The sequence below is a fragment of the Bombina bombina genome, chromosome 3 (genome assembly GCF_027579735.1).
Source record: "Bombina bombina isolate aBomBom1 chromosome 3, aBomBom1.pri, whole genome shotgun sequence".
NCBI classification, from domain to species: domain Eukaryota; kingdom Metazoa; phylum Chordata; class Amphibia; order Anura; family Bombinatoridae; genus Bombina; species Bombina bombina.
The window spans coordinates 161,846,313-161,856,197 of NC_069501.1; positions in this window are offsets into that span (position 1 = coordinate 161,846,313).

Below are 9,885 nucleotides of genomic sequence, written 5' to 3' on the forward strand. Positions count from 1 at the left end.
TGTGAGGATTTCTGTGTACCAGAGTCACTTATGACACTAGTCTTCCCCGCTCTTCATGATAATTTGCCGCTATGGGTAATGACAATCATGGCAGGCATGATGTTAAACAAAGTAATTAAGTATAAATACTATGTTGACAGCTCCTGGAATTAATTTAGTCTCCCACAATGCGAGGGGACTTAACTCCGATATAAAAAGAAGGACGGCACTAACACAGTATAAAAGACTTAGGGCAAATATTATATTTCTCCAAGAGACTCATTTTATGTTGTCACAGATACCTAAATACTGGTCTAGGGAGTACTCACAACACTTCCATGCAACCTCACACACCAAAACAAAAGGAGTATCTATACTGATTCATTCTTCGTTAAATTTTATACATAAAGACACAATAAAAGATAAGGAAGGTCGATATATTATAGTGCATTGTCTCATTCAAGACATAGAAGTTTTATTATGCAACATTTATGCACCAAATGAACAACAAGAGGTTTTTTTTAGACATATATATAATCTGCTAACAAATTGGTCTAAAATAAGAACTATTCTGGCAGAAGATTTTAACATAGATCTAGCAGCACTGAGAAAGACAACAATAGTTGATATGACAAAGAAAAAGATACAACAAAAAAAGTATAGCTAGAAAGATCTCTGAAATGCTATCACCCCATGGTTTACAAGACTCATGGAGGACACTTTATGGTGACACAACAGACACTACATACTACTCGTCAGCTCATGACTGCTATACTAAGATTGACTATATATTTACCAGCCAAATACTGCAACCTAGCTTACACTCGGCCACCATACATACTTGTATGTGGTCAGACCATTCTATCACACAACTCCAAATGAGACCTATTGGGGAATCGGGTAGAATTAAATTGTGGTAATTTGATCCAGCTTGTTTAAAGGATCCCAACACTAAAAAGATATTTAAGACACATGAGCGATTATTGGAAAATTAACACAGACACAACAATGAACCCGATTTCTGTCTGGGCAGCCCACAAATTAGTGGTTAGAGGGCTGCTAATAAAAGCAAAAGCTGTCCACAAAAAACAAGCGACTAAACAAAATAATAGCCTTCAAACTGATATAGATACCTTAGAAAAAGAACATAGACGAACTAGATCACAACTCATTCTCCTGACATTGCTTAATGAAAACTCGATCGGAGCTGCCCAAAAACTTAAAGTAAATTATTTTATCTATGCAAATAAACTGGATAAATACTTAGCAACAAAAATTAGAGATAGCTATCAAGCGATGTCGATTCCGTCTATACAGACTGGAGGAGGGCATTTCACTTCACAACCACAAGACTTAGTTGATACCTTTGCTGAATATTATACTGACTTTTATGATGGGAAGAAGGTACAACATAACAAAAATACTCAGAACTCTCTGAAACTTTTTCTAGACCGAACCAAATTAACACCTCTGACGAAAGAGGATAACGATAAATTGAACTCCAAAGTCACTCTGGCTGAAGTAGTTTTGTCTCTGAAAGAGCTTAAACCAGGGAAAGCCCCTGGACCAGACGGTTTCTCAGGGGAGTATTATTGACTTTTTAGACAGACTCTAATACCTCACCTAGTCAAATTTTCCAATCATGTCATGAAGGGTCAGACCATTCCTGTAGATCTTCTACAGGCTAAAATAATAGTAATCCCAAAACAAGGAAGTAACCCCACTCAATGTTCCAGTTACAGACCCATATCCCTTATCCACCCTGATCAAGTGGGATTTATTAAAAATAGAGAGGCCCCAGATAATATACGACGCATGTTCATGGTACTTGACTATCTCCATCACCACAGAATTCCTTCTCTGGTCCTCTCTTTGGACTCGGAGGACTGGACTTACATGAACACGGTATTGACAGAATTAGGTTTCCAGGGACCATTTATGACAGCAATACAGGGCCTATACTCCAATCCCACTTCACATATAAGAGCAATAGGGCATCAGTCTAAGACCTTTGACATACCCCTTCTTAATGCCATATGTATTGAACCTCTAGCTGTGAATATACAAAACTCCCCTGATGTTACTGGATTGCAGCTAGGAAATATTCATCACAAAATCACCTTATTTGCTGATGACGTGCTACTGAAAGTGACTAACCCACTCATACCCCTCCCCAACCTATATAAAATCATACAACAATACTCTGATGTTTCGGGTTACAAATTAAATATGGAAAAATGTGAGGCGCTCCCGGTGGGTTTACCTAAACATACTGTCAAATTGATAGAAACTAACTTTGACTTCCAGTGGGTCAAAAACAAAATAAAATACTTAGGTATTAAACTAACACCTCAATCCACACAACTATATAAAGCAAACTATAATCCTTTTTATAAAGCAATATGGACTGATTTAGCAAAATGGAGGAAATTTAACTTTTCCTGGTACGGCAGATTGTCATCAATAAAGATGAATATTCTGCCGAGAATCCTGTACCTATTCCGAACCTTACCAATTAAAATAGACAAATCAGACCTTAAGACTCTCCAATCAGAATTGCACAAATTTCTTAGAGACTCCAAACATGCAAAAATATCTCAAGACACACTCACCCGACATAGACAACTAGGTGGAGTGGGGTTCCTAATCTGGCAGATTACTATACAGCAGGCAGGCTAGCTCAAAACTCTCTACTTGGATGGGCACAAGATGATGTGATGTGGACTAAATTGGAAACTATCATAGGGGGTTATAACTCACCAGAAGATATCTTGTGGGGAGAAAGGAAAGACAAAACTGATGATAGCTACCAAAGTCTGATCACTATGCTAACTATCAAACATATTGACCTGACCAATCGAGACGGAACTATACTACCCACTAATTCTTTGACCAAACCTTTAAAATATATTCTACCAGCAGACTCACAGAGACAGTTGAACAAATGGGCACATACGGATCTATATCGCATAGCTGACTTCCTTGAAGGTAGAAAAATACTGACATTTACTCAACTACAACAGAAATTAGATCAAATAGGACTACCATGGTTTATGTACTTGCAGATAGCATCTGCTATACACATATATATTAGCTCTCCACAGGTACTGAAGGTCAAGACAACTTTTGAGAAACTGTGTAGCGCCACACAAAGACAAAAACAAGCTGTGTCCCAACTATATCTTTCTATACAAGAGAAGGAGGCAATATCCAAGTCTCCCACTATCCTTCACTGGGAGAGAGATATAGAAGAGGAATTAGATTTGACTAGATGGAACAAAATGTTGCATGATTCTAGCAGAGGTCTGCTCAGTGCTGACCTGAGGGAGAATTGTATTAAAACTATGTTCCATTGGTACCTGACTCCCCTGAAGACATCACATATGGTAAGAGGGGGTTCCAAGAATTGTTATAGGGGCTGTTCAGAAACAGGTACATATGTGGTGAGCATGCCCAAAGGTTCAGAAACTATGGCTAGACCTCTCTGAGTTTTTATCTACCATTCTGGAGGAACAGGTGACATTATCTCCAAGGCAGGCTTTACTGAATGATAGAAATCCAAGATTTAACTCATACATAAACACATTTTTGAGAATAGTATATACAGCAACATGTATAACTATAGCTAAATATTGGAAAATAGGAGCAGCAGAATGGACGGAAGTGCTAGGAAGAATTAGAAATGTTTTTCGAATGTATGAGTCAGCTGCACATATTCAGGACTCAATGGAGTCTTTTAGTAAAATTTGGTTTTACTGGATTATGCATGACAAAACTATATAAGATCTGAGCTAGTCTATAAGGGAAAAATCCATGTTTCCACGGGATGAGTAAGGGACGCTGTCTATTTGAGATTAGAAAATATACTCGAGTATTCTAGGTGGTTATTCTATAAGTATACATCTTTTAGGAGATATTTACATATAAACAAGAGAATGAAGGCGCACAGTGAACTAGTTTATTTGTGATATTTATTTTGTTTGATATTTGTTTAAACTATTATTAAAATTGGAACACTTGGGGTACATATTAGTACTCCTTAAAGCTTTAGACAGCTTGGTAATTACATGGTAGATATTTAACCATACTTTGATTTAAATGCTGTATTTCCTTTGTTACATGTAATGTAATATAACAAGTGTTCAATAAAAATCTATTTCAATTAAAAACTTACCTAGAAGCTCCCAGTTTAGCTCTGTTTAAAAGGTAGCTAGAATACCCACTGTAAGTGGGAAATAAAAGACACTACCCTTATGAAATATGCATATGAAAAGATTCTTTACACAAACAGGAGCAAGCTGGAGTAGGTATACATCAATATTCTCTTAAAACTATGGGGCTTGGTTATAAGTCTGAAAATCAGAGCAATGTTATTTAAAAATAAGCAAAACCATAATTGAAAAAACAAACAAAAAAAAACTGTATGGGCTATATAAATGGATCATCTACAAAACATTTATGCAAAGAAAAATCGAGTGTATAACTCATATGCCACCCAATCACATACTATCGAGTTAATTAACACCCCCTACTAGCGTCCGATTGGCCGTGAATCTGCAGGGTGTGGCATTGCACAAGCAGTTCACAGAACTGCTTGTGCAATGATAAATGCAGACAGCGTATGTTGTCGGCATTTATCGATGTGCGGCGGACATGATCGCTACAGCGGATCATGTCTGTCCACACAATGGTAATCGCTACAGCGGATCATGTCTGTCCACACAATGGTAATCGCTACAGCGGATCATGTCTGTCCACACAATGGTAATCGCTAAAGCGGATCATGTCTGTCCACACAATGGTAATCGCTAAAGCGGATCATGTCTGTCCACACAATGGTAATCGCTACAGCGGATCATGTCTGTCCACACAATGGTAATCGCTACAGCGGATCATGTCTGTCCACACAATGGAAAATCTACCCCTCAGTATGTTACAGAATTTTGTAAGAATGTATTTGTAAAGAGCTGTACAATTAAAATCTGAATATATCATTTCCAGGTCACACACAAAGGTGCACATACACAACTGTGCACACACTCGTATACAAAGAAGCACACATACACCACATACTTACAGACAAACACACACATGGATATGCACACCCACAAAAGCATGCACGTGACACACACACAAGCATGCATACATACTTACTGAAGGACACATTATATGTATATATATATATATATATATATATATATATATATATATATATATATATGTGTGTGTGTATATATATATATATATTGACTTAACAGTAGGTTTAATCTTGGGAAGTTTTATAGACCAAGTCTCCTGGACACCAAAAGAGTGCATCACTAACAAAATATATAAATAAAACATTGTTCTTGAAAAGGGGAATATGAGGTGCAGAGGTCACAGTGAAAGGTAGAAGGTTGAAGAATCATTTACAGAAAAGCTTCCTTCCAAAATGGTAACACAACAGCTGTCTAGTAGAAGTGGCAGCAACAAATACAGTAGAAACCAATCAGGAATGTGTGGAATATGCATAACTTTAACCAGAGGGCTATTTAAGCTTACATATTAGATAGGATAATGGGCTTTTAGCGTTAGCTGCTGTCAAATTTGGTTTCAATATTGTTAAGGATGAAATTCCGCATTAGGAGTGACAGAACTGATGACCAATTGGGTTTCAGTGTTTTTTCTTCTCTGCATAGTTTTCATCAACACGGACTAACCAAGTTGACTGCAGCTGTCTTTCCTTCTTTAGTAGGAGATTTAGGTGCGAGACAAACTTTCAATGTAATGTATCCATAAGGTTTGTAACAGAACATACAGAGTTAAACTAATCAAGCTCCCAACTGTCTTGAATTATGCAAAACAGTCCCGGTTTAGGACATCTGCTCCACTGTTCCTTTACTTTAATATATGTCACTTTTTATATGTCTCACCTATAAATTCCCACCATGCCTTGGACTGTTGGAAGAAGAAATATAATTTGAGAATGCATGTACTGATAAGCCTGGGAAAGACTAAACATTTTTTATTGGTTTATTCTGTGCCTACAAATGCTATGTCAAAACAATTGTAATGTGCCCATACTTCCCCAAATTGCCATTTTAATCTGGGGTCCAGGAGTTTCAGGCACAGTTTGGACAAATATGTCCAGGGAAAAGGTAGGTGGCCCTTTAAGTTCAGATAAAGGTAATGTGCTTACTTTGATTATGTTGACAGTAAGCACATTACCTTTATCTGAACTTAACAGTTTATATATTCTGCAGTATTGTTTTTTCATTTTTCTTTAGCAGGTTATTTTTTATGAATTTTTGTATATCCATTGGTGATATCTATGGATTTTTGAAGACACAAGGAATTCACTACACCATCCTTCTAACATCAGCATTTTCTTGAACACTTACACTTATTTTTATTTTTGTTTCATCTTTTTTGCCATAACACTTTTTACAAATATTTTTGATATTTTTGATATTCCATTTTTCAACCATGTTTTTTCGTCACTTACAAGCATTTTCTATCTTCACTCGTGACTTTTGATTTTTTGCATCACTATTGACTAATTTGGATTTTGGACAATTTTCTTTAACTATTTGAACACTAAGGACATCACATTCTATCAGGAAAAAGACTGCTTTTGAAATAGGAGTAATTCTTTGGATCACGCACCACTAATTTTACCCAATTATAATTTACACATAGTAGCTCGTTATTTAGATACTGTTTGTACTTATGTACTATTGTATGCAATATTTATTACTGTGATACTGTGATTTTATTACTGTGACTTTGTTTTTATCTTTAGTGATTATAAATTCGTAATTTTGTAGACATGGATCCATGTATTTTAATGTACTAGATCGTATAATATTTTATTAAAATTGTATATTCTACTGCCAATCAGTAATTGAGGCTATCCTTTTACTTACCTTAGCCTTTTGGCGCTCCCCTCATATACTCACATTACTGTTATCTTTGAGGTTCACTAGGGAACCTATCGGGGAGAGCTAAAGGTACCTATATTTGCGCAGGGTGAATTTAACAATATATTAGTTTTAGAATCAATAAGTGAGCACTTTCTTTGAGGTGTTTTTGTCATTTAAAATAGCTGTGCTTCCTGTTGAAACCTTATTTTAAACTAAAATGTTAATATTACAGTAATAGCTGCAAGAAATCTACATAAACAAGACACATCAAAAGAAATCAACTTCCTAGTAATGGGTGGGAGAGACCCCAGTTCCTGAATAAGCTTTTAATTCAATACATTGCAGCTAACATTCTTTTTTCATTCTTTGTAAGTGGTTAATTTAAAAGTTACTTTTGAAACAAACAAGTCCCTGTTCATCATATGAAAAATGACTAAGTAGTTTTATATGTGATTGTCATTATGCACTTTCATGTTTCACTATGTTTTGTATGTGTCTGTGAAGGCCGCCATTTTTACAATGAGAAGGAATGCATGTCATTACCCTCAGTATTACACGCACAGAAAACCCCTTTTAAAATGAATACATTTTAAAAGCTATATGTATTCATGGTGCATGACAGAGTCAAGTTAGCAGTGAGAAAGGCAATATTCGGTATGTCTAGCAGTTTTAAAATTAAGTGGATTTGAAGGTCCCTGTGGCATTGAAGAGATTAAGTCTGAAATTAAAATGTCTAATAAGTTTTAATTTTTCTTCCATTTCATATGGTGCTCAAATTTTGACAGAAAAGATGTAACTTTTCTTTCCATTTGCATTTTATTTTACCTCAACCTTGTGCTCCCTTCACCTGTATTTATTGCTCACTGATCGGTACTGTGGTAGCGACAGAACATTTCTGCTTTTTAATCACTGTAAGTCTTCTAAATTACTGCCTAGTATGATTGGTACATTGCAAGTACCTTCTAGGTCAGTCATTTTAACTTTTTTTTTTGTCCATGACCCTGGTAGATACATTTGTTAATCTAAAAATCCCAATTATGTCCACCATAATAGTGTATACTATTAATGCTGTCCTGAGGATAGTATCCTCATTATTTGTTTGCATATCAGAGCTCACAAATGACCCATATTTTTTGGGATTACCACAGATTGTCCCTCCTGCCACATTTCCCACCCTATTAATGTTGCTTTTTTTTTATAAGAATCCTGTTCCTGCCCCCAAACAAATGCAGCCACACCCATGTCTGCCAAACTAAGCCTTTGTCATGCCTCAGGTCTTTGCCTAGTCATGGTGCCTGTTTGTGTGTTCTAAGCTGCTAACCTTGCCTTAATTTGACTCTTTATTTGCCAGCTGATGTTCTCTGTTTTGTCTGAGAGTTTCCTGTCCCATTATGGCCTTTTTGACTAATCTTTTGGATTCTCCTGTGTACCAGATTCTGCCTGATTGTTGTTGATTTTGCTTGCTGACTACACCTTCCTAACATAAGTCTCTTTAGTGGTGCATGTCCTGAATCTCATCCAGCATGTTAGGAAAGTGTGTAATCTAATCACTACCTCATGGCCACACAATTCTGCTCTGTCCAAGCCCCATGGTCCTCACAACGGGATCCCGCACCTGTGTTTCTTTTATATGGTGTGCCTGCTACGCAAGCCCTGCATAACAGTCCATATCATGTCAACAGAAAGTAACGTAAATGTAGCAGCACCACCTTTTTAAAAAAAGTACTCTTTATTAGCCAAAAGCTAAGACAACATTTTGGCAAAGCCCTTAGTCAGCACTTTGCCTGAAGTATTGTTTTAATTTTTGGCTAATAAGGAGTACTTTTTTTAAAAGGAGGTGATGCAACATTTTTATTAAATTCCAGGTCCTATGGTGTTAAGGATTTAAAAGGACAGACTAGTCAAAATTAAACTTTCATTATTCAGATTGGGCATGCAATTTTAAACAGCTTACAAATTAACTGTAAGATATATAGATAGATAGATAGATAGATAGATAGATAGATAGATATATAGATAGATAGAGAGAGAGAGAGAGAGAGAGAGAGAGAGAGTAGAGCAAGAGAAAGGAGAAAGAGAGGAGAGGGAGAACCCCCACTGTGTATTAAATTATACACTGTGTAGCATCTGCTTATCCCAGCTAATTAGGTGATTTGTTTTTTTCACAGAAATCTTCAGGAAACAGTGTAAGGAGTTGTTGGTAAATATATGCAAATTAGTATCAAATGCCTAACTTTTTAAAATATTTGTATTATTGAGATTACATGACATATAATAAAAAACACAATAAAAGTCTATGACAAGTACAGCTATAAAAGAGCAAAGTTAACTAGTCACTTAAATCACAATATCACAATTGTTCGAAATCTCATTTTTTTTAACTTTAAATGAGCATCTGGCTTCTACTGATAGTAATGCCACTTTTGAATTTTGTAGTTTACTCTAGGCATGAAAAAAGAAGGAATGGTATGGAGCCTTCTAAAGCTTATATATGGCATTTAGATTCCTTCAGTGAAGATAGTGGGACACAACCAGGTGTCCCAAGAATACACTAAGTGTAGGACTTTTATATGAAGGAAATTCCTTAGCATAAAATTATGTGTAAGGCCTCTCTGGACAGGGTGATGAAATTAAAGCATTGAGAAAAATTGTGAGCTATTATTTCAAGAGATGAAATCTGGAGGAGTGGGAAGTTGAGCAGATAAAGACCTAAGTTTAGCATATGTTATTGTCAACTATAGTAGTCAAAAGTTACAAGAACAATATCAGACCTATATGACATCTCAAAATAAACAAATATTGATAGCAGAGGGAGTAAATAGATATCTGAACTGGACAGTCTATGAAACTGCTAAAGCTCATGCTATAACTGCAATAATATCAGCTAAACAGTGACAACAGTTTACATTTCAAATGTGTAAGAATAAAAGCGAAAACCACATACAAGGTGCTTTTTAAACTATGTACATAAATCTTAACATATAGGGCACAACAATTATCTACT